Below are 25,569 nucleotides of genomic sequence, written 5' to 3'. Positions count from 1 at the left end.
GCCAACCGAAGAGGCACATTTTCTTTTGACCTCTTTGTCAAGTAAACACGATCATTTTGTTTGTTTACAAACTGCTGGGCAACGAATTTTTTTTGTCATCGGCGAATTCTCACCGCCGAATTCGACAGTTCACCACTTTCGGCCAAGCGAAGCAATTCCTTAGCTCTTTTGAGTCTATTTTCGTGGTTATACCACGAGCTCATTTTTCATCTCACTCTGTATATGTGTTATCCGATTTTGTGTTAAGGTCCCTTACATGCGTAATATGTACTCCACGAGCCACCAGGTACTGCTCGAATATACCTGTGCCAATTGTTATCGAGATCGGTTCAGATTTTTATATTACTTCGACAACATCTACATCCGCTTTGACGGTTAATTGAATAAATAAAGTTTGATAGATTTTTGCATTTTCAACCGAATTTATCAAACTTGTCATAGTCGGTCCGGTATATCTATTGCTCCAATTAATGTTGTTTTATATAATCCGTATCAAAGTCATAAAGCAATGTTATTTGGTTTATAATTGGTGTGATCTACTCCACATAAATTCCCAATATAAGCTTTTTTGTTACGTGAGCTCTACTAAATACGCACAGTGGTAAAAGGTATCATGAAGCCGGCCCGCCCGATTTGTGACCTTTCCTTACTGTTTTTTTTTTAACTCTCCAAAATTCTATGGAGGGTATATCAGCTTTGTACTATAACCTATACTATAACCTATAGCAAACAATTTCGTATGCAGATCCACGTCTTCGTATAGCCCCAAAGGGTGGAGGGAATTAAAATTTCGAACCGCTGTTTTTTACTTGTTATACCCTTAGCCATATGGCTCGAGAGGGTATATATCATTTGATATGGTCAAAACGTGTTTAGATAAAATTACGGTCGTAGACCCTAAGTCTCTATGGACCAAATCCGTTTCAGGATATTTGGAGTCGATCTAGCGATGTCTCTCTGTCTGTCTGGTGCACACGATAACTCTCGCAGGGAGTATCCGATTTGGTCCAAACTTGGTATATCGTAATATTTTTGTGTCAAACTTAGATCGAGTTCGGAGATGGACAATATCGGTCCTTCTGGTACCACCCCCACAAAATGTCGAAAATTTCAAAAAATATATTTTCTGCACAGAAAGAGAAACGATAATCTGATTTTGCTACAACCTTGCAAATCCAAATATTTGCATCAGTGCTAGGGCAGGTAAAATTTTGAATAATTATAACACTTTTAAAATGTGATGTAAAAGTCCGATAGTCTTCAAATTCCACACATCCCAATATTTTTATTAACTTAAGGTCTGCTGTGTAGATGGAATATAACGGTCCACTACTTCTAGTACCTCCCCAACAAAAGGTCGAAATTTTGAATATCCATTATGCTCATAAAACGCGAAATTAACATCCGATTCCATTTAGATGATGGTGTAGATCGGACCATTTCTTCTGGTACCTCCACATTTTAAACAATTAAACATTAAAAAAAGCGAAATAAGCATCCAACTCTCTTAAAATTTTAGACATACAACACAAGATCTGTAGTGAAGATGGCATATATCTGCGAACGCCTTGTGGTACCTCACCCACAAAGGGACACAATTTTCAATGCCTATATCTGTCATAACCTGCAAAACAAGTCTGTGATTTTTCTAATATTGGCCCATAACTTCGGAACCTACTCCATAGAGGGTCGACAATTTAAATAACCATAACGGATGGCAACATATATTTAAATAATCGAACATTGGCTGGTTGTATACATCTGTCATCTGAACCGACTGATACCTTTTAACTTGTTATACCCTCCACCATAGTATGGAGGAAATACACATTTTAGACCCCACAAAGTATATATATTCTTGATCAGCATAAGATTCTATGTCGATTTATCAATGTCCTGTGGAAATCACTCTAGCTTCCGAAGTAGACTGATAAAATTTTGCTCAAATGTAAGTTATGTCTGCAGGACTTTTGGTATTGAAAATGGGCCATGTAGGTCCCCGTTTTGGTATAGCCCCCATATAACGGTACCTCCCGATATTCGGTATCTTGATGATATTTGCGAATTTATTCACCAGAATTATTTCAAATTTGGCAGTTGAAGTTCGTAATGGATACTATAGCCTACGACAGAAAATTGTCTGTACAGGTATACGTCTTTGTATAGCCCCCATATAACAGTACCTCCCGATATTCGGTATTTTGATAGTATTAGCGAATTTATTCACCGGAATTGTTTCAAATTTGTCAGTTGAAGTTCGTAATAGATACTACAACAGAAAATTGTCTGTGCAGGTTCACGTCTTCGTAGAGCCTCCATATAATGGTACCTCCCGATATTAGGTATTTTAATGATTTTAGGGACATTTTTCACCAGAATTGTTTCAAATTTGGCAGTTGAAGTTCGTAATGGATATTACAGCCTACGACCGAAAATTGTCTGTGCAGGTCCACGTCTTCGTAGAGCCTCTATATAACGGTACCTCCCGATATTCGGTATTTTGATTTTATCGACATTATAACCGATTTTTTTAAGTTTCGAATTTGAATATTGTAATGGCTTATGACAAATATGAGCTACGTAGGTTCATGTCATCGTATGGACCATAATATAATAGCTACATTCGTTATTTTTAAGATTTTAACAGAATTTTAAACGGATTTTTTTTTTTTTTTTTTTTTTTTTTTTTTTTTTTTGAGAAGAGGTGGAGGGTATTCAAAGTTCGACCCGGCCGAACTTACAGCTTTTTAACTTGTTTTAATTTAAAGTCCTAAGCCAATTAAAATTTCCGATGTGGAGTAACAAATTTAATCTATACTCATAGTCCATAAAATGAAATCCACCTGCGTAAAGTGACGTGATATTACGAAAAAATTATGTGACGATTCCAAAAAACACACAACAAAATTACGACCTATGCTGGATTTATGGCCTAGAGCCATGTCCATTAAACAAAGAGTAGAGAAAAGTAAATCCGTAATTAGTAGATTGTAAAATGTAGTCCTAAAAATAAACCACAAACAAAAACAAGAGGCGGCAGCAGCAACAACAACAACAAAAACTTACAATCATAAAAAGGTGGCCAGTCAGCCAGCATTGTAGCTAAAAATATCCTTGGAATTGTGAAGCAATTTTTTTTTATTTTGTTTTTGCTTTTGAACAACAAAAGTCCTTTGAGCATCGTAAAACTAACCACAAACTCTCGCACACACACACACATTCATAGCCATAATGTCGATACAATGGCCAACCATGCTAACCTATTAAACATACCTACGTATATAAATATTTACAGTTTCCACAGAAACAAAAGGGTTGGCAAAACAAAATTTGAACAAAAAAAAAAAACCAAAAATGAAAACCATTAAAACCCCTATCCTGAAAGTAAATAATAAGGAAAAAGCTCTCTTTTAAGGTTGACTTAACCCGGCAACAGAAATTTATATAATTAAATGGGAAAAAAAAGAAACAAATAATTATAATTAAATATTTACCGTTTTTTTTTCGTTTTTCTTTTCAGTTGAAAATCAAATTTAAATAAATTTTGCAAAAGTGAAAAACAAATTCATAACGAATTTCATCAAAAAAAGACCCCTGAAGTGATGCCGGAAAATTGTGGAAAATTGCTATGCAAATAGTACAAAATGGTTGTTAAGCAATGAATAGTTTTTGGTTGTTCGTGGAATTTGTTGCAAATGTGTCATAAGCAAGAAATAAGCAGCTTAAATAAAATAATAAATAAATTAAACAAATAAATAACAACTGAAATAATACGATTTAAAAAATTTCGTGGCACATGAAAACAGTTTGACATGACCTAAAAAATTACAACGCAGTATGAAATCATCAGCTGTCCAGTGGAAATTAATGAAATTCTGCAGAGGTGAAAAGAATTAAGTGGTGAGTAAATGAAACCAAAAAAAAAAAAAAAAAAACAATTTTTAAACAGACAATTTTTAGAAGGCCGTAGAAGGGCAATTAAAAGTTTTTCTTTTCAAATGTAATTAGAGCATAAAATTTGATAACAAAATATGGGAGAAAAGCTTAGAAAAACAAATTAAAAAATTGAATTTAAATCAAAACCGGCAAAGAATGGTCAAAAGTCGGATGGGGGCGACTATATGACAGCCTACACCACTATGCGTATATGGTATATCTCCCGTATCAAAAAACTATAAACTTTTCTTCAATGCGTATCATGGCTTTAAGGTAGTCATAATTAGGAAACTATATCCAACTCTAAATCGATTTTCAACATATTTGACTGAGACATTTATACCTCTAGTACCAAATAATATTAAAAACCAATTAAGAAGTATCAATCAGTTCTACCGGCAGACTTATACCCTCAGCCAATGTTCGGTTATTTAAGCAAGTTTAGACCTCTGTTATGACCCTGTATAGAGTGGGTTCTGAAGGAAAAGGCCAATAATGTGCTGAGAAAAAAAAATTGAATCATCGGACCTAAATAAATACGATAAAAATATTGCGACGGGCCAGGTTTGGACTATACAGGGTGAGATGAAAAAACTGCAACTTCAGACTGCTGTCATTTCCAAGCAACTCTCCCGACAGCTGTTAAAATTATTCCATTATATTGTTTACAAGCGGACAAAATCATTTCGATGAGAACTTACCCGACAAAAAGCTATTCGTGATGGAATTCAAGCGTTTGGTTTTTATATAATTGGCTGGAGAACCACTGGCTGGCTGGCTATCGTTAGAGCATACCAGCATTTAAATGTGATTAAATCTTTTGTGTCTCGTACCATCGCACGTTACCGGGATACTGGTAGCGTAGCCCGACGTCAAGGAAGTGGACTGAAGAAAACATCAACATCAGCAGATATGGTTCGAAAAGTAAAGAAGCGACTTGATCGAAACCCGCATCGCAGTGGCCGAAAAATGGCTCGTGTGCTGAACATATCGCAATATTCCATTCGGCGAATATTGAAAAATGAGCACGGGGTAAAAGCCATTGAAATTCAAAAATGTGCAAGAACTTACACCGCAACACAATAGATCCAAAAGAGCAAAAGGGTTGCTTCGCTTGGCCGAAAGTGGTGAACTGCCGAATTTGGTTTTGTCCGATGAGAAAACATTCGTTGTCCAGAAAATGATCGTGTTTACTTGTCAAAGAGGTGAGCTGAAAATGTGCACCTTCGGTTGGCCACCAGAACTCAAACGCCGGCCATAACAGCCGATGGTCGCTCTACGCTTATATTAATCAACCGTGCCATCAGAATAAATGCCGAATATTATTGCGAAAATATTCTGGAGAGTGCATTAAAGCCTTGGGCACGCAAAGATTGTGGCTGCAGACCTTGGACATTCTAACACAACTCAGCACAATCGCACTTAGCTCGCGCCACCCAAGAATGGTTACGATTCATTTCCAGCGCACAATGGCCACCAATATCTCCGGATACCAATCCGTTGGACTATTGTGTCTGGAGTATTTTGAAAAGCAAGATTGGCACTAAAACATACCAAAGTGTCGATCACCTCAAGCAAGCGCTTCGCCGAGAATGGGCCAAAATACCACAGAGCAACATTCGGGCAGCGCGTGACGGCATTTTTTTACAAATATAAACTTATATTTGACTTTGTTGCACCTTTTTTTTCTCACCCTGTATGTTAACATGTGCATGCTTCATCTATTATATACAAAAATATGGGTATGGGTAGAATTACAAGAAAATCGAAAATTACTTCATATATAAAATCCATATTCATCTGAGGTTTCTGGTTAAGACAGATCTAGTTAGATATAGGAAGTTGTAAAAAATAGCTGATTTGTTTCGCAAGTTTTTGACAGATAAAAGTATTGAAGATCATGACCCTTTGTGGGTGAGGTAGATTGAGGTAGATGTGTTGATGGAAATATTCCATACCAAGTCTGGAATGGAATGGAATCGGATTTTAATTTCGATTTTTACGAACTTCTTGGATATTAAAACTTTTGTACCTTTGTGGAGGAGGTACCAGAAGGAGTGGGCCGATATATCCCATCTTCACAGCAGATCTTGTGTTACTAGAAATAATGGGATGTGTAAAATATAAAGAGATCCTGATGCTTATTTTGTCTTTTATGATCGAATATTCACAATTCTGATCCTTAGTTAGGGAGGTACCAGAAGGAATGATCAGATCTTTACCGTTTTTATAACAGATCCTGAGTTTATGTGAATATTCAGAGATGGTTATTCAAAAATTTCGACCTTTTGTGACTTATTCCGATATATTCCATCTTAACGCCAGATTTATGGAAATATTGTGATGTTTGAAATTTGAAGAAAATCGGATTCTTACATCACATTTTATAAGAGTTATTTTATAAGAGTTCAAAAATGTTACCCTGTCTTGGGGAAGCACTTGATGTAGTAGGTTGATATTATCCATTTTTGCACCTCACCGAGAACTGAGGCAAATTTTAGGATTTGCAAAGTCATCGGACTATCGTTTCTCTTTCAGTGCACAAAATATTTTTTTTTTTTGAAAATTTCAACTTTTTGTGGGGGAGGTACCAGAAGGATTGGCCGTGGTATCAAATGATATAAATCCTCTCTACCCATATGGCTGAGGCTATAAATATTTATTGGAGCAATGGAAAAATTTGGTTCAAAATAAAAAAATCTATCCAATTTGGGCGGATATTATATATATATATGGTGGACAGTAATCGTTAAATCGGTATGTAATGTATAACGAAGTTATATAAAAAATCTAAACCGATTTCGAACAAATTTGACAGAATTATTTTTGGGCTGTATCTGATATCTGGTACCAATTATTATTCTTGTGGAATGTATATTGCGCATGCGAGAGACTTAAACTACAAAACGCATGAAACATATAAATATATATATATATATATATATATATATATATATATATATATATATATATATATATATATATATATATATATATATATATATATATATATATATATATATATATATATATATATATATATGTAAATATATACCAATTATTATTCTTGTGGAATGTATATTGCGCATGCGAGAGACTTAAACTACAAACGCATGAAACATATAAATATATATATATATATATATATATATATATATATATATATATATATATATATATATATATATATATATATATATATATGTAAATATATATATATATATATACATATATATATATATATATATGGGAGCTATAGATATTTTGATATATTGTGTCCTAGACCAAATTCGGTCGTATATGCCAAGATTCAGATCACTTAGACTGATATTGGCCATTTGGCGCACAGTATACATGAAAACGGATAAAGTTATGCAGGCTGAGATAAAAAACTGCAACAAAGTCAAACGCCATAATTTTCATCACATTTTAGAATAAGTTTAAATTTGTTCGAATTGGTCACCTTTGACACGAATTACGGCCTTCAAACGGCCAATGAAACCGTCACACGCTGCCCGAATTGTGCTCTGCGGTCCCATTTCCGACCAAGCGCTTGCGTTAGGTGATCGATTCTTTGGTATTTTATAGTGCCAACTTTGCTTTCCCAAAATACTCCAGACGCAATAGTCCAACAGATTGGTATGCGGAGATTTTGTTGGCCATTGTGCGCAGGAAATGAAGCGAGGGACCTCATTTTGTAACTATTCTTGGGTGGCGCGTGCGATTGTGCTGAGTCCTGTTGGAATGTCCAAGGACTGCGGCCAAAATGTTTGTGTGCCCAAGTCTTTAACACACCCTCCAGAATATGTTCGCGATAATATTCGGCATTTATTCTGCTGCTATGGTAGATTAATAGGAGCAGAGAGCGACCATCGGTTGTTATGGTGGTCCACACCACACCATGGCCGGCGCTTGAGCTATGGTCGCCAACCGCAGGTGCACATTTTCAGCTGACCTCTTTGTCAAGTAAACACGATCATTTCGTTTGTTTACAAACTGAAAACCAAATTCGGCAGTTCACCACTTTCACTGAAGCGAAGCAACTCTTTAGCTCTTTTGAGTCTATTTTCTTTCTGTTGCGGTGTAAGTTCTTGCACTTTTTGTTATTTCAATGGCTTTACCCGAGCTCATTTTTAAATATCTGTCGAATGGAATATTGCGATATGTTCAGCTCACGAGCCATTTTTCGGCCACTGCGACGCGGGTTCGACCAAGTAGCTTCTTTAATTTTCGAACCATTTCTGCTGATGTTGCTGAGCTGTTTTTATACCCTCAAACATATGGCTACAGAGGGTAGATATCATTTGATATGGTCAAAACGTGCCTAGTCGAAATAACGTTTTTAGACCCTAGGTCTCGATCTAGCGATGTCCGTCCGTCCGTCTGTCCGCCCGTCTGTCTGGTGCGCACAATAAGTCTCGAAGGGAGTGTCCGATTTGGTCCAAACTTAGTACATTGTAATATTTTTTTTTTTTTCAAACTTAGATCGATTTCGGAGATGGGCAATATCGGCCTTCTGGTACCTCCCCCACAAATGGTCAAAATTTTGAATAATTACAACTCTCATAAAATGTGATTTAAGAGTCCGGTTGTCTTCAAATTTCACACATCCCAATATTTATATTAACCCAAGGTCTGGTGCGAACACGGACAATTTCGGTCCACTCCTTCTGGTACCTCCCCCCCCCAAAAAGGTCGAAATTTTAATAAATATATATTTTTTGGCACAGAAGGAGAAAAGTTAAACCGATTTTGTTCCAACTTTGCAAATCCTAATATTTGTGTCAGTGCTAGGTCTGAACCAGAAAACTGAGATGAATATGAAATTTATTATTTCCAATAAATTTAATATAATTTATAAATTTTCTTTTAATTTTGCCCATACCAATATTTTATCTGTATTAGATGAGGTATGAAAATGGAATACTTCGGTCGACTATAACATGAATCTGAAAATAATCACATATCTCAAAGTAACCAATATAGTCCAAACCTGGCACGTCGCAATATTTATATCATTTTTATTTAGCTCCGATACGAAATGGACAATATTGGTCTATTCCTTCGGAGTCTTTACCATAAAGGGTCAAACAGAAGTCAACATATTTTTAAATAATCGTTGATTGGCTGAGGGTATTTATCTGTCGGCAAAACCGACTGATATTTTCTTAATTGTTTTCCGTCCACTTCCTTGACATATGACGGGCTACGCTGGCAGTACCACGTTAACGAGCGAAGGTACTAGATACAAACGATTTATTCACATTTAAATGCTGGAGTGCTCTAACGATAGCCACTTGTGGTTTTCCAGCCAAATATAAAGGAATCACACTAGCACGCTTAAAATTCCATCACGAATAACTTTTTTTTTTTCTGGAAAATTCTCACCAAAATGCTTTTGTGCCCTTGTAAAAAATACAATGAGCTGTCACTGGAATAATTTTAACAGCTGTCGGACGAGAGGCTTGGAAATGACAGCAGCGTTAAGTTTAGGTGTGTCCGCCAGGTTTTCAACATACAGGGTTGCCCATATTCGACGGAATACATCTGGCAACGCCATAACTTTTGACAAAGATGTCACATCGCTTAATGACATACCGCGTTTGAAGCGTCAGTCCAAGCAGATTTTTACCATGAACCAATACGCGCCATGCGAGCGCTCTGAAATAGTTGAAATTTACATTCAATAGAAGAAGTCAATTGTGAAAACTCAACGTGCTTTTAAAACATTAAAAAATATGAGAAGTGCGCCTTCTACGAACATCATTAAGCGTTTATACGAAAAAATTTCGACTGGTGAGGCTTTTTCTAATCCGAAGAGGCCATATAAAAGTCGACCAAGGCGATCGGCTGAGAATATAGCTGCCGTACGAGCCAGTGTTGAGAGGTCCCCAAGAACATCCCAAAAACGCCGTTCTCAGCAGTTGGGCATGGCTCGGTCCACTTTACAACGGATTATTCGCATTGATTTGCATTTGTTGACGTACAAAATTCAATTGACGCAAAGAATGTTGCCTGCGGACAAGCCTCGTCGATTGGAATGGGTCATGGTCCCTCGAATATGGGCAACCCTGTATATTTCAATGGAATTTATTACGAATATTTCTTACAAAAAAAGGCTTAACAATTTATCCTATTTTCGATAAATTTTCTCTCTGAGTTATCGTCAAACTTTAGAGTTAAGATAAAATATTTAAGATTATGTTAACCAGTTAATGGAACAGAATCAAACCACATTTTTCTATCCGGTGGAAAAAAATAACACTATTCTAATAAATATTCAAAAAAGTTATTAAACCCCTGGGACTTTTTAACAAATTTCATTATTTAACAAATGACGACATGCTCATAGGTAATAGTTCTTCTTAAAAAAAAAAACACATTTTAACAACAAAACTCATAATTAACTAATTACATGTCTTGTTAAAATTTCATAACACAATTGCATGTTATCAACAATGAATGAATGAATGAATGAATAAATGTTGTTAACAATTTTAGACAGACGAGGCATAGGGCTGAGTCAGAGAGACATGTTAATGGCTTTAAATAATTTTACAAGCCGGCTTTCTTGGTAGACCTCATTAACATTTTATTTCACAAAAAGAAATTTGAGGTTGTCACACACAACCAAAACCGCACTCACACACACACACACACATTCTCACACAAAAATACATTCCATGGCAGTCCTCGGGAATGCTATGGCTGCGGATGTCTGTGTCTACGCATGAGAGAGTATTCACATGTTTCGCCCCGAAGTTTGGGGCGTTATTACCGTCATCTCATGCCTGGAGGGAAAAACATGGAAAAAAAGGTGAAAATTAATTACCAAACGTTGTTGCTGCAGGTGGTAGGCTAGGCTGGGTGTATCCGAAAAAAGGACACATGTTTGTAAAAATGTCAAATTCATTCCCCTTTGTAAGCCTAAAATGTATTTATATTTCAGGGTAATAGATTTGGTGTTTTTAGAATTTATAAATACACTTTCAATTAAGGGATAGTGAACGGAATCACTTGTAGTCTAGCGTCTCAAAATATGACAATGAAAAAAGCAAACAATAGAAAGAGAGGTTAGTTATTCGTGAACCTAAATAATTAATCTAAAAAGGTAGTGTTTGAGCTTTCAATAGGAAATTGGAGCAAGGTTAATTATATTTAGTCATTTATCCAATATCAGATGTTGGTATATGGAATTCGTTGAAATTTACTTGGGGCATGATTCTATCTATAGCAGGGTTTGATATAGGGGAAAGACACTGAGGTCTTCTGTTGTTGATATTGAAGTTTTCAACACCTACTTCTATCACACATAAAAATTCTTAAGATCAGCAATTGCTTATAGGAGAGTTTGCGGCCTTCTATTGCCGAGAGAAGAGCTTGGGATCTCTAATTGCCGATAAGAGAGATAAGAGAGCTTGAGGTCTCCTGTGTCCACAGGAGAGCTTGAGGTCTCCTATTGCTTATGGGAGAGCTTTATCCCTCCTATTGCCTTTAGGTCTCCTATTGTCCATAGGGAAGCCCTAGGTCTCCTATTGTCCATAGGAGAGCTTGAGGTCTGCTATTGTCCCTAGGAGAGCTTGAGGTTTCCTATTGTCCATAGGAGAGCTTGAGGTCTCCTATTGTCCATAGGAGAGCTTGTGGTCTCCTATTGTCCATAGGAGAGCTTGTGGTCTCCTATTGTCCACAGGAGAGCTTAAGGTCTCCTATTGTCCACAGAAGAGCTTGAGGTCTCCTATTGTCCACATAGGAGAGCTTGAGGTCTCCTATTCTCGATAGGAGAGCTTGAGGTCTCCTATTGTCGATAGGAGAGCTTGAGGTCTCCTATTGTCGATAGGAGAGCTTGAGGTCTCCTATTGTCTATAGGAGAGCTTGAGGTCTCCTATTGTCCACAGGAGAGCTTGAGGTCTCCTATTGTCCATAGGAGAGCTTGAGGTCTCCAATTGTCCATAGGAGAGCTTGAGGTCTCCTATTGTCCATAGGAGAGCTTGAGGTCTCCTATTGTCCATAGGAGAGCTTGAGGCCTCCTATTATCCATAGGAGAGCTTGAGGTCTCCTATTGTCCATAGGAGAGCTTGAGGTCTCCTATTATCCATAGGAGAGCTTGAGGTCTCCTATTGTCCACAGGAGAGCTTGAGGTCTCCTATTGTCCATAGGAGAGCTTGAGGTCTCCTATTGTCCATAGGAGAGCTTGAGGTCTCTTATTGTCCATAGGAGAGCTTGAGGTCTCCTATTGCCGATAGAAGAGCTTGAGATCTCCTATTCTCGATAGGAGAGCTTGAGGTCTCCTATTCTCGATAGGAGAGCTTAAGGTCTCCTATTCTGGATAGGAGAGCTTGAGGTCTCCTATTGTCGATAGGAGAGCTTGAGGTCTCCTATTGTCTATAGGAGAGCTTGAGGTCTCCTATTGTCGATAGGAGAGCTTGAGGTCTCCTATTGTCCATAGGAGAGCTTGAGGTCTCCTATTGCCGATAGAAGAGCTTGAGATCTCCTATTCTCGATAGGAGAGCTTGAGGTCTCCTATTCTCGATAGGAGAGCTTGAGGTCTCCTATTCTCGATAGGGGAGCTTGAGGTCTCCTATTGTCGATAGGAGAGCTTGAGGTCTCCTATTGTCTATAGGAGAGCTTGAGGTCTCCTATTGTCGATAGGAGAGCTTGAGGTCTCTTATTGTCCATAGGAGAGCTTCAGGTCTCCTATTGTCCATAGGAGAGCTTGAGGTCTCCTATTGTCCATAGGAGAGCTTCTAGTCTCCTATTGTCCATAGGAGAGCTTGAGGTCTCTTTTTGTCCATAGGAGGTCTCCTATTCTCCATGGGAGGCCTTCTATTGTCCATAGGAGGCCTTCTATTGTCCATAGGAGGCCTTGAGCTCTCCTATTGCCTATAGGAGGCCTTGAGCTCTCCTATTGCCTGTAGGAGGCCTTGAGCTCTCCTATTGCCTGTAGGAGGCCTTGAGCTCTCCTATTGCCAATAGAAGGCCTTGAGCCCTTCCATTTCCTGTATTCCCTTATTAATAGAGGAGACCCTACAATTGTGAGGAGTCTTATGCTATATTTAGGGGACTTTTTTAGTCTTTGGAGCTCTCCCATTTTCTGTTAGAAAATAGAGGAGACCCTACAATTGTGTAGAGGTCTTGTGCTATATTTGGGGAACTTTTTAGTCTTTAATTTTCCATAAAAAATCTTGAGGTCTTTCCCTATTCGTTATTTGCTATTTTCCATTTTTTTATTCATTTTTATTTGGTTCACAATATTAAATATTTTATTATGTGCCTCGTCCATGCAGATGTGAACAAACCTCCCACCCACTCTAGTTTGGAGGAGCATAAAGCTGGTTTTGTGGCACTTTTCAAAAAGGGATCAGAAAATAAAAGAAACACCAAAGAAGACTGACATAAAAGATGAGAGACAGGTTTATTCTGTGCGCTTTATTTAGGTGTTTGATTTTATGGCTACCAAAAAAGGGTATTACTTTCAATTTCACTAATGAATGCCTGGTTTTCTCACACAATTGCAATTTCAAAGGAAAATTTGTCTTTCGAACAAATTTCGTATTAGGGACCTTGATTATCCAATACAAAGGACGAAAAATGAATGGATGGATGGAAGGTGGATGGATGGACACAATTGATAATTGCTGTTGATAGGCGAAGGGGATCAATGTCATTTGTTGTTTTCCTAGAAGGATCCATAACAAATTTGTAGGTTATTAGGTTATTAACAACATTTTAATATTCTAAAAGGTTTTCTTGGGTGATAATTACTGTTTGGGGATCTGGTCACAAATTTCGAGGAAGGGAAGGAGGCACAAAATTGTTATCAACGACAAAGTTGGCATTTTTAAGAGGAGTCTGTGGGTCGTATATAACCCTACAGAGAAGCAATGATATTTTCGGTATATAGAGGTTTATCTTAAGACTTATACGTTTCCAATTACCTAAAGGGGGTTCTGCGGTCTCATTTTGCCAGAAAGTCTAGCTGTAGAAAATTCAGGCATCTTCTATTATCTAATGAATATCTGGAGATTTTCTATGGTCCAGTGAATACCTGTTGCCAAACTCGAACACATGCCAAGGGCATCACATACAATCAACTGAAAATAACCTCCATAACCACCTCATCAACTAAATCTCCGCATGTCTTATATTAGCATTCATTTTAATCGCCAGTCATCGCATTACCCTCACGTTATCAGCTTTTGTAAAACGTCATTATGTTTATTATTTTATAAATCGATATTCCATTATTATCGCATAAAACTCACACGGGGCGGAATGTTGTGAGCCCCGAGGGATGGGAAGGTATCCCCCTCCTCATCAACGGGGTTAGGTTAGACAATGAGACGTGTATCTATCTGTCTACCCGCTGGATACATATGTTCAACATGTCCATTATATGACAATGGCAATTACAATTGAGAGAGTGTGTATGTGTACGTGTGTGTATAGGCATGCATCCATGCCTGCAAGTATGTATCGATACGCCCGTATATCCCACAGAGCCGGTTCATCCATGTACAAAGGGTGTTCCGAAACTATTCCAGTGTTGAGCTGGAGATAAACTCATACAATTTTATTGCCAACATAAAGAGGAAGACAACAAATAAACAAACACACATATGTCTGTATGCATGTATACATACAACTAGAGCGATCGAGAGAGAGAGAGAGAGAGAGAGAGGGAGGGAGAGGCAACTACAACTGCCAACATCTATCAATAGCACAATGTCAGTTTCTAACTCCCCCATCGAATCGATAGTTCGACACAAAACGGTGTTGTTAGTTGGCCGAGGGTATCCGTTTACATTTCGGGTAGATAGCTTTTCTAACATCCATAAATATTTACATATGTACATTGTAAACGATTCCGAGGAGGGGTCATAAAAATCGATATGATATAAGGATGATGATGGTGGTGCGGGATGGCGGCGAGAGGTCAAAATGGTGATTTGATGAATAACAAAGACAATATGGGAGTTACGGATAATATTAAACAAGCTTGAGTCAACAGAAGACCTCAAAGCATTTCATGGAGAGTATAGGGCCTAAAGGTCCTCGTAGAAAATTCAAGACGTACGGGTCTTCTCTAGAAAAAAAGAAGAGTTCAAGCTATTCTATAGAGTGTAAAATGGTCTTCTATATATAAAAAGAAACTTCAAGTTCTCCAACCGCCAAGCTCTCATATCGACAATATAAACCGTAGGAGAGCTCACGCTCTTCTATAGACAATTGGAGAGGTCAAAATCTCCTATCGACAATAGGAGACCACAAGCTCTCCTATCGACAATAGGAGACCTCAAGCTCTCCTATCGACAATAGGAGACCTCAAGCTCTCCTATCGACAATAGGAGACCTCAAGCTTTCCTATCGACAATAGGATACCTCAAGGTCTCTTATCGACAATAGGAGACCTCAAGGTCTCTTATCGACAATAGGAGACCTCAAGGTCTATTATCGACAAGCTCAAGCTCAAGCTCTCCTATCGACAATAGGATACCTCAAGCTCTCCTATCGACAATAGGAGACCTCAAGCTCTCCTATCGACTACAGGAAACCTCAAGCTCTCCTATGGACAATAGCAGACCTCAAGCTCTCCTATCGACAATAGGAGACCTCAAGCTCTCCTATCGACTATAGGAAACCTCAAGCTCTCCTACGGACAATAGGAGACCTCAAGCTCTCCTACGGACAATAGGAGACCCCAAGCTCTCCTATCGACTATAGGAGACCTCAAGCTCTCCTACGGACAATAGGAGACCTCAAGCTCTCCTATCGAGAATAGGAGACCTCAAGCTCTCCTATCGAGAATAGGAGACCTCAAGCTCTTCTATGAACAATAGGAGACCTCAAGCTGTCCTATCGATAATAGAAGACCTCAAGCTCTCCTATTATCGATAGGAGACCTCAAGCTCTCCTATCGACAATAGGAGACCTCAAGCTCTTCTATCGACTATAGGAAACCTCAAGCTCTCCTACGGACAATAGGAGACCTCAAGCTCTCCTATCGACTACAGGAAACCTCAAGCTCTCCTATGGAAAATAGCAGACCTCAAGCTCTCCTATCGACAATAGGAGACCTCAAGCTCTCCTATCGACTATAGGAAACCTCAAGCTCTCCTACGGACAATAGGTGACCTCAAGCTCTCCTACGGACAATAGGAGACCCCAAGCTCTCCTATCGACTATAGGAGACCTCAAGCTCTCCTACGGACAATAGGAGACCTCAAGCTCTCCTATCGAGAATAGGAGACCTCAAGCTCTTCTATGAACAATAGGAGACCTCAAGCTGTCCTATCGATAATAGAAGACCTCAAGCTCTCCTATTATCGATAGGAGACCTCAAGCTCTCCTATCGACAATAGGAGACCTCAAGCTCTCCTATCGACAATAGGAGACCTCAAGCTCTCCTGTCGACAATAGGAGACCTCAAGTTCTCCTATGGACAATAGGAGACCTCAAGCTCTCCTATGAACAAGGGGAGACCTCAAGCTCTTCTATGGACAATAGGAGACCCCAAGCCCTGCTATGGACAATAGGAGACCTCAAGCTCTTCTACGGACAATAGGAGACCCCAATGCCCTGCTATGGACAATAGGGAACCTCAAGTTCTCCTCTGGACAAGGGAAGATCTCAAGCTCTCCTATGGTCAAGGGGAGACCTCAAGCTCTTCTATGAATAATAGGAGACCTCAAGCTCTCATATCCACTATAGGAGACCTCAAGCTCTCATATCCACAATAGGAGACCTCAAGCTCTCCTATGTAGAATAGGAGACCTTAAGCTCTTCTATCGACAATAGAAGACCTCAAGTTCTCCTATCGACAATAGGAGACCTCAAGCTCTTCCTATCGACAATAGGAGACCTCAAGCTCCCCTATCGGCTAAACATTTTTCTCTCATACCAAAACATAATGAAAAATGCCTGCATGTGGTCTTGAGTTATATAAATAACACAGAAAATACGTTTCGACTTTTCTATTATAATCCAAATATTCAAACATATTCTTTAGTAGAGAGAAGGTACGTTAATGACATGTATTATTTAATCATAACCTACTACAATAAAATGATACGTCTGACAACGGCACCGACAACAACAATAACTACAACAACAACGACAATAATTATTGTAATAAAAACTACCCGAAGCAATGATATCGTCGTATTGCTATACCCTGGCCAAAAGTCATCGACCACCCCCAGCCATGGCTATGGCCATAGCCATACACAGATTCACATGGATTTTTGCACACATACACAGCCATCGTTAGAAACCATTTGGAACAGTTTTTTTTTTAGGTTTTCACCCAGCATTGTGGGAGGGGATGGGTTCTGCTTGCAGACTTCAGGGTCTCTGTTATTAACAAAAGATAATAGTAATACAGTTAAAGTCCATTTTATTTTATTATTATCGTCAGTTTTTTCGCCTGAAGGTGGGTTGGAAAAAGTGAAAGGAGAAACGAAACATCCAAAATTGTTATGATTGCATCCGTCTTCGTTTGGGATAATTTCACGTGGAACTAATGGCAGCTTGAATGTAAAGTTTGTATTTTTGGATATGGATAAAAAGCGAGGAATGGGGTTGGACACATTGGGTAATTAAGGTGCAGTAAAGGTAGAAACTAGAAACTTTTTGGGAAAGATAGAAAGGGAATTGGGGGGATGAAACCTTTGTGAATTTAAGAATAAATTTGTAAAAAAATAGAAATTTCTGAAATAAATTAAGGAGCAGGTATTTGGAGGGTTTTTAAGGATATATTTTAAAGGTAGATAATGATAATTGTTGAGGATATTTTCAAAAGCTGAAAAAGGTGTATTTTTCAGGATTGATACAGGCCGTTTGGTACACAATTACCCTGAAATCGGTTGAAGATATATATGTGCGATATATCCAACTTTGAACCGATCTTGATACTACTTGGCAGATTTTTTTCTGGGCTGCATCTACTATCTGGGGTCAAATATTATTCTTGTGGAGTCCACATTGCGAATGTTAGGGATTTAAAGACCCCCTATGCATGAACATATGTAGAGCTATATCTGAACCGGTTTTCAAGATCTGTTGAAGGTATTTATGGGAGCTATAACTAAATTTGAAACGATTCAATAGGGTTCGTCCTTGGGCCAAACAAATATTGTTTGGAAACGTTCACCTCAATCGGATAATAAATGCGACCTGAATTTTGTTCACATGACGGACGAACTGACATACACAAATTGACTCAGAAAGTAATTCTATGATGATCCTCAAAAGTAACTATGGGTCTATTTCCAGAAATGGTTCGAAAAGTAAAAAAGCGACTCGATCGAAACTCGCGTCGCAGTGGCCTAAAAATGACTTGTGAGCTGAACATATTGCAATATTCCATTCGGCAAATATTGAAAAATTAGCTCGGGATAAAGCCATTGAAATTCCAAAAAGTGCAAGAACTTACACCGCAACAGAATAAAAATAGACTCAAACGAACTAAAGACTTGCTTGCCTTGGCCGAAAGTGGTGCACTGCCAAATTTGGTTTTCTCCGATGAGAAAACATTCGTTGTCTAGAAGTTTTTAAACAAACCAAACGATCGTGTTTACTTGCCAAAGAGGTCAGCTGAAAATGTGCACCTTCGGTTGGCCACCAGAACTCAAGCGCCGGCCATGATGATGGTGTGGGCCGCCATAACAACCGATGGTCGCTCTCCGCTCGTATTAATTAACCGTGACATTTGTTGTAGTATTTTTATTTCACCCTGTAGTTTGTTCTGAGATTAATAGTAAAATGTTGTGTACAATATTTCTTCTTTTGACATCTTCGAAATTTTGTGTTACTTTTAGGCTTCAACTCGATAAAAGTCCGAGGAAAATTTGAAAAAAAAAAAATAAAGCAAGTAAAAAAAACATTAAGTTCGGCCGGGCCAAACTTTTAATACCCTCCACCTTAGGGTAAAGTAAACATTAGAAGAAATGTGGCAAAAACCATTAAAATGCCGAATATCGGCAGGTACCCTTATATTGGGGCTATACCAAATCGTGGACCTACATATACAATGTTTCGCCAAAGGAGCTAGAACCTATTATGACCTACAAATACCAATTTACAGACAAATCCATGAAAAAATGTGGCAAAAATCATCAAATTACCGAATACCGGGCTATACCAAAACGTGGACCTATATTTACAATGACTCGCCACACGAACTAGAACCCATTATAATCTACAACTACTAATTTTCAGAGAAATTCTTGAAAAAATGTGTCAAAAATCATCAAAATACCAAATGTTGGGAGGTACCGTTATATGGAGACTATATCAAAACGTAGGCCACACGAACTAGGACCCATTAGGACCCACAAATACCTATTTTTAGACAAATCAGTGAAAAAATGTAGCAAAAACCATCAAAATACCGAATATCGGGAGGTACCGTTATATGGGGCTATACCAAATCATGGACCCATACACGCAATGTTTCGCCACCGGAGCTGGAACCCATTATGACCAACGAATACCAATTTATAGACAAATCCGTGAAAAAATGTGGCAAAAAAATTAACCCGTTATGACCTACAAATACCACTTTTCAGACAAATCCGTTAAAAAATGTGACATAAATCATCAAAATACCGAATATCGGGAGGTTCTGTTACATAGGGACTGTACCAGAACGTGGACCGATACATCTCATTTTTAATACCAACCATCCTAGACACAATACAAATTGCTCTGCTAAATTTTGGCGCTCTACGTCAAATAATGTGGGCTGTATCGCTGTATCGGACAGACAGACAGACAGACGGACATCGTTAAATCGACTAAGAATTTTATGCTGATTATGAATATATATACTTTATGTGGTCTAATTAATTAATATATAAGGATGTTACAAACGGAATACCCTCCTTTCCAAAGGTGGAGGGTATAAAAACAGTAAATTCGGTCGGACCAAGCTTTGAATACCCTCCACAATTTGGAACGAATTTGGAAATTTTCAAAAAATTAAAACCCTTTAAAAATTCTATAAAAAATTTAAAAATACCGAATATAGCCATTATATTGGGGGTCTATACGACGTGGACCTACATGGGCATTGTTGTCATAAGCCATTATCATATTCAAATTCGAAACTTGAAATAAACGGTGAACAACGTAGATAAAATCATCAAAATATAGGATATAGGGAGGTACCGTTATATCGGAGCTGTGCGAAGACCTGAACCAGCATAGACAATTTTCTGTCACAGGCTGTAGCATCCATTACGAACTTCAAATACGACATCTCAAACAATTTCGGTGGTTATTGTACCTAAAATCGTCAAAATATTTTATCAAATTTTTATTTATTTATTTCATTTATTTTAATTTCCAAAGTAGCTCTAAATGGTGGAGGGTATTCAAAGTTCGTCCTGGCTGGCTTTTTACTTGTCTATCCCTACTTTCATTGTCTGCTGGATCTATTGAATTTTGTCGCACAGTGTAAAATTTACCAAAGTTGATGAACCGAAAATTTAAAAACATTGTTCAAAGGCTGTAAACCTGTCGCGATGCCTACCTTCCAGACAAGGGAGGACCCAACATTATATTATTTTACAATTGTACTTCATCTCCATAATGCTTGAATGCTTCTTTTTCCTATGATGATGACTCCCTATCCCTCTTTACTATCATATCATAATTTTCCCACTTGTGGGTCCCTGACTTAGGGCTGGATCTCACGTATTGGCCCACAAATAAAAAACGTAGTTTTTTCTCAAGTGTATTTTTGTTGTTTCTACGTATGTTCTGCATAACTGAACATGATGAATGCTAAATAAAATCAAAAAAAAAAAAAAAATACCTTAGACAATACATCATTTCCAGCTTTTTGCCAAAGCTAGAATTCCCATGGAAAAACAGGAAAACTCATAGCCCACCCAACTTCTGCTCCCCCCAAAAAAAAAAAAAAAAAAAAAAAAACAAATATTGAATATTTGAAACCGGCTGTTTCTGCTGCTGACATCCAAACAAAAAAAATATATATATATATCCTTCGAGTTCAATTTGATATCAAGCCATCTGTCAGCAGCCTATACACCAAGGATGCCAATGATGCTGATGAGGGTACTCCGCACCGTTGGATAACACAAAAGTCAAACAAACACTTCAAATGTTTTTCGTTTTTCGTTTTAACTTTTTTTTTTTCTTTTTTTTTTTTTTTTTTGTTAATAAATTTTCATGATTTTTGGCTTTTCTTTGTGAAAATCCAAGTGAATTGTCTCCATATGTGAGTGTCTCTGACAGCTAACCAAACAAAAATCAATGCTGACAGACAATGGCGGAATGGAACAAGTGGTGGAAATGAATGATAAAAGCCGGGAGAGGTAGAACTCGAAAGCTAATAATATAAATTGCGCTTTCAAGAATTACTTTCGTAAATTGTAATGGAATTAGGAGTTATTTATAGCCTGAAGTAGGCAAAATGCAGGATGCTTTCTAGGGAAAGCACTTTGGATACTTTTCAAGGTACATTAGTGAATAACAATAACAACAACGACAATTTAGGTTATTATGACAAGTTTATTCTGGGAATTTATGTGAAGTCGAGCATACCAACCTGATTCGAATGCGTATCATGGCTTTAGAGTAGACACAATTTATGAACTACAGTGTGAGATAAAAAAACTGCAACAAAGTCAAACGCCATAATTTTTACATTTTTTTTAATATTATTGAATGAAAGCAAAAAATGTCGGAAATAGCATCAAATTTTAGAATACGTTTAGATTTGTTCGATTTGGTCATCTTTGGCATGAATTATGGCCTTCATAGGTCAATAAAACCATCACACGCTGCCCGAATGTTGCTCTGCGGTATTTAGGCTCATTCCCATCGAAGCGCTTGTTTGATGTGATCGACACTTTGGTATTTTTTAGTGCCAACCTTGCTTTCCAAAATACACCAGCCACAATATTCCAACGGATTGGTATCCGGAGATTTTGGTGGCCATTGTGCACTGGAAATGAAGCGAAGAACCTCATTTTGAACCATTCTTGGGTGGCACGCGCTGAGAGCAATGGTGGTGAGTCATGTTGGAATATCCAAGGTCTGCGATCATAATGTTTGCGTGCCTAAGGCTTTAATACACCCTCCAGAATATTTTCGCGATAATGTTTGACATTTATTCTGATGCCACGGTCGATTAATACGAGCAAAGAGCGATCATCGGCTGTTATGGCGACCCACACCATTACCATGGCCGGCTCTTGAGTTCTGGTGGCCAACCGAAGGTGCACATTTTCAGCTGTCCTCTTCGGCAAGTAAACACGATCATTTTGCTTGTTTACAAAAATTAGATCGGGGTAGAGCCATTGAAATTCTAAAAAGTGCAACAACTTACACCGCAACAGCAAGAAAATAGACTCAAAGGGCTAAAGAGTTGATTTGCTTGGCTGAAAGTGGTGAACTGCCGAATTTGGGTTTCTCCGATGAGAAAACGTCCGTTGTCCAGCAGTTTGTAAACAAAAACAAGTTAAAAAACAGTAAGTTCGGCCGGGCCAAACTTTGAATACCATTTCGAATGAATTTGTAAATTTTCAAAAAATAAAATCCGAAAAAAATTCTGTTAAAATCTTAAAAATACCGAATATAGCCGTTATATTGGGGTCTCAACGATGTGAACCTACATAGGCTTTGTTTATCCTAAGCCATTAACATATTCAAATTCGAAACTTAAAATAAACGTCGATAATGTAGCTTAAAGCATCAAAATACCGTATATAGGGAAGTACCGTTATACGCTATATAAGCTATACGAAGACCTGGACTTGCATAGACGCTTTTTTGTCACAGGCTGTAGTATCCATTGCGAACTTCAAATACGACATCTCAAGCAATTTCGGTGAGTATTGTAGCTAAACTCGTAAAAATACCGAATATAGGGAGGTACTGATATATGGGGCCTATACCTGGACCTGGACCTGCATACACAATTTTTTTGTGACATTCCCATTACGAACTCTAAATACGTAATTTGAAACTACTCCGGTGAATAATGACGCTAAAATCATCAAAATACCGAATATTGGGAGGTACCGTTATATGGGGGCTTTATGAATATGTGGACCTGCACAGGCAATTTTCTGTCATAGGCTGTAGTACCCATTGTGAACTTCAAATGTAAATTTTTACACAATTCCGGTGAATAATGTCGCTAAAATCATCAAAATACCTAATATAGGGAGGTACCCTTATATGGGGGCTATACGAAGACGTGGACCTGCACAGACAATTTTCTGCCTGCATTCCTTGGACATTCCGATAGAACTCATCACCATCGCACCCAAGAATGGTTAAAAATGAGGTTCCTCGCTTCATGTCCAGCGAACAATGGCCACCAGAATCTCCGGATACCAATCCGTAAGACTATTGTGTCTGGAGTATTTTGGAAAGCAAGGTTGGCACTAAAAAATACCAAAGTGTCGATCACCTCAAACAAGCGCTTCGCCGGGAATGGGCCAAAATATCGCAGAGCAACCTTCGGGCAGCGTGTGATGGTTTTATTGGCCGTTTGAAGGCCATAATTCATGCCAAAGGTGACCAATTCGAACAAATCTAAAGATATTCTAAAATTTGATGGTATTTCCGACATTTTTTGCTTTGATTCAATAATATTTTAAAATAAAAATATACAAATTATGGCGTTTGACTTTGTTGCAGTTTTTTTAGCTCACCCTGTATATAGGTATATTTGATACGATTTTCTCCAATTTTTGTAGTACGTGTTTCTAGGCTGCATTACGTCGGAATTGCCAAAATTCAGTTTATTTGGCCTGATATCAGCCATTTGGTGCACAATTAACCCGGAATCAGTCGAGCTATATCTAAATCTGAACCGATCTTGATAAAATTATGGGCATTTATTTCTGAGCTCTATCTGATATCTAGTATCAAATATCTTAAACAACAAATCGGAGCTATAGCCATATCTGAACTGATTTTCAAAAATTCAGTTAATTTGGGCTACTATTGGCCATTTGGGGCACAATTAACCCGAAATCGGTTGATGATATATATGGGAGCTATATCTAAATTTGAACCGATTCTGACCAATTTAAATAGAGTTCTTCCTAGGGACAAACAAATATTGCTTGGAAAAATACATCTCAATCGGATAATAGTTAAGACCTGCATTTTCTTCACAAAAATACATAGACAGGCGGACGAACGGACTGTCATGCATAAATCGACTCAGAAAGTGATTTCATGAAGATCCTCAAAAGTAACTATGGTTCTCTCGTCTCGCTTCCTTCTCCATGTTACAAAGAAATGCTCATAGACATCATAACGTGGTATGGGGTATAAAAAGTGTTACCCTATGTAGGGAAGGTACCAAAAGCAATGGACCGATATATTCCATCTTCGTATCCGATTTTGTGTTAGTAGAAATAATCGGATGTGACAAATATGAAGAGAAGATCCTCAAAAGTAACTGTAAGTCTCTCGTTTCTCTTTCTTCTCCAAGTTACAACGAAAAGGCTCACAGACATTATACCCTTGCCACAATGTGGTGTAGGATATAAATATAAATTTTAATTATCTATTCCCAATTATGCATTGCACATTTTTAAACAATTAACAAGTTCAATTAAATTATTTCAATTTAATTATTAGTTAAATTATTGTTCAGTTTAATTATTTTCATCTTTTCAAAAAGTTGTAAAAAAATAACCTTTTATGACCTACAGAATGACAGCAATTTCAATGAAATATCCACATTTCCATTAACGCGAAATGTCATTGTGAAAAATCGAAAGAACCACCAACAACAATAAAACAGATAATAATAATGACCATAAATGACAATAAATAATTAAAAGGGCTTATAATTGTGGGTTTTGCAATGAATATTCTATTATTTTCGTTTCCTTGTTGTTTTTGCAATTTTCCTGTTGCCGATGAATAAATTTCAATTAGGCGTTTACACGACATTGCGGTGAAAGCTGTAATTAATTTTTACGCTGTTTAACATATGTTTATACCCTCCACCTTGGAAAGGAGGGTATATTAACTTTGTCATTCCGATTGTAACATCCTTAAATATTCGTCTTTGACCCCATAAAGTATATATATTCATGATCAGCATAAAATTCTAAGTCGATTTAACGATGTCCGTCTGTCTGTCTGTCTGTCTGTTGAAATCACGATAAAGCCCACATTATTTGACGTAGAGCGCCAAAATTTAGCAGAGCTATTTGCATTGTGTCTAGGATGGTTGGTATTGAAAATGAGATATATCGGTCCACGTTCTGGTATAGTCCCCATATAACGGTACCTCCCGATATTCGGTATTTTGATGATTTATGCCACATTTTTTCACGGATTTGTCTGGAAATTGGTATTTGTAGGTCATAACGGGTCCCTGAGCGTGTGGCAAAACATTGCATGTATAGGTCCACGTTGTGGTATAGCCCCCATATAACGGTACCTCCCGATATTCGGTATTTTGATGATTTATGCCACATTTTTTCACGGATTTGTCTGGAAATTGGTATTTGTGGGTCATAATGGGTCCTAGTTCGTGTGGCGAAACATTGTAATTATAGGTCCACGTTTTGGTATAGCCCCCATATAACGGTATCTCGCGATATTCGGTAATTTGATGATTTTTGCCACATT

The 25,569-nt window shown here is 37.8% G+C and overlaps 1 protein-coding gene across 1 annotated transcript in view; it reads left to right on the top strand.

Annotated features, from left to right (window-relative positions):
- Positions 1-25,569, top strand: part of LOC101890010 (protein qui-1) — a 306,956-nt gene that overhangs the window by 23,234 nt on the left and 258,153 nt on the right. The window contains exon 2 of the mRNA XM_059125663.1: positions 3,521-3,900. The gene's annotated coding sequence lies outside the window, so the exon portion shown is untranslated. The remainder of the gene's footprint in view (positions 1-3,520; positions 3,901-25,569) is intronic.

This window comes from Musca domestica, unplaced genomic scaffold, assembly GCF_030504385.1.
Source record: "Musca domestica strain aabys unplaced genomic scaffold, Musca_domestica.polishedcontigs.V.1.1 35, whole genome shotgun sequence".
NCBI classification, from domain to species: Eukaryota; Metazoa; Arthropoda; class Insecta; order Diptera; family Muscidae; genus Musca; species Musca domestica.
Note: the sequence above shows the minus strand (reverse complement) of the source record. Positions and strands in the feature narration are given on the sequence as shown.